This window comes from Wasmannia auropunctata, unplaced genomic scaffold (genome assembly GCF_000956235.1).
Source record: "Wasmannia auropunctata unplaced genomic scaffold, wasmannia.A_1.0 LD336076.1, whole genome shotgun sequence".
NCBI classification, from domain to species: Eukaryota; Metazoa; Arthropoda; class Insecta; order Hymenoptera; family Formicidae; genus Wasmannia; species Wasmannia auropunctata.
In genome coordinates this window covers 4,936,857-4,938,174 of record NW_012026814.1, presented here as the reverse complement: position 1 = coordinate 4,938,174, position 1,318 = coordinate 4,936,857, and the positions used below count along the sequence as shown (strand labels likewise).

The window sequence follows — 1,318 nt, the reverse complement described above, 5'->3', positions numbered from 1 at the left end:
TCGATAGTCGAATCTATCGAAATCTCTAAAGTCTCGAAGTTTATTGTTGGCTCTTTTCCGCGACGGTTATTGGTTCTCTCGCTGCGCTAACTTCGTGAGCGGTTTTCATCGCAGAAATTTTGTACTGAGGTTATTGTATGTACTGAGGTTATTTATTTAATGTTGCGTCATTATTTATTTAGTGCTGTGGTAATCACATCAGCGCTTTGTGTAGTGCCTTGTCTGCAGGTGACTCTTTTTCGCGACACTTATTAGTCGCTGATTTCTCTGACAAGCGCTTGCCATCGCCAAGATTATCTATTCCAGATTGTGAGGGGTTAATATTCATAGTAATATTATAGTGTATAATAATCACAGTGTAATAGTGTAATTGTACTACAATTTCTATTTTTAGGCTTATATGGATGTCAGATAAGTTTCTATATAAGTTTTATTACATGGATGCAATCCTGATTTAGATTTTGATTATTCTACAATGATGAATTTACACGATGTATGTAAAATAATGAATTATTTCAAGATTTTGTGAATAAGCCATATAAAAGCAAGATTCTACAAATTGAACGTTAAGAGAAGTCCCTTTCTGAAATATATTTTGATAACGACATACTTAATTAAGTTTGCTAATAATATTTATTTATGTATTACAGAATGGTTACAGATCAGATTATTAATTGCGTTAATTGTGAATGGTAAAATTAAGAATTATATTGTGGAATTTACTGAATTAGGAAACTGTGATAATTTTTCACAAAAAATAATACGTTATTAACATTGATAAAAATATTTCTTTTTGGTGCGGACGAACTTATTGCAGCGAACATCTTAAATTCGCAAAGGAAGTTATTAAAAATGTGACATTATATTTCCAATCTGAATTAAACGTAACGGTTATTAGTTATTGAGGTTATTAGTTATTGAAACGTGTATTTCCAATAATAAGGTACGTGCAATGTATTACGTTGAATATCACAAATTTGCTTTTTTTTATTAAAAATTGTAACTTCAACATGAGCATGCGAGAAATGTGAATACAATCTGGATGTGCTAATAAATGTACAAAAGTTTAATATGCAATTGATTTTCCTTCCGTAATTCTCCGCATTTATGGATTTGTATACTGATAAAAAAGCAAATTTAATATTTAATGACAAAATTACATTTTGAAATTTTAATCTCAACATCCCTGGCGGAAAAAAATTTGATGAATAACTACAAAAAACTACAAAAATAGAAATTTTGTAGAAATTTTTATTATTTCGTAAAAATTTGTTTATTTTTGTAAAAATATTTATTTTAAGGTAGAAACATCTACGCA

The 1,318-nt window shown here is 28.9% G+C and overlaps 1 long non-coding RNA gene across 2 annotated transcripts; it reads left to right on the top strand.

Moving 5' to 3' along the window:
• Positions 1-86: 86 nt before the first annotated feature.
• On the top strand, positions 87-960 carry LOC105449337. 2 transcript variants are annotated; one of them, XR_974336.1, is made up of 4 exons: positions 87-309; positions 395-565; positions 651-692; positions 818-960. It is a non-coding gene; the product is annotated as an uncharacterized LOC105449337 (long non-coding RNA). The 2 variants fall into 2 exon arrangements; XR_974335.1 differs by having other exon boundaries at positions 87-316.
• Positions 961-1,318: the final 358 nt, after the last annotated feature.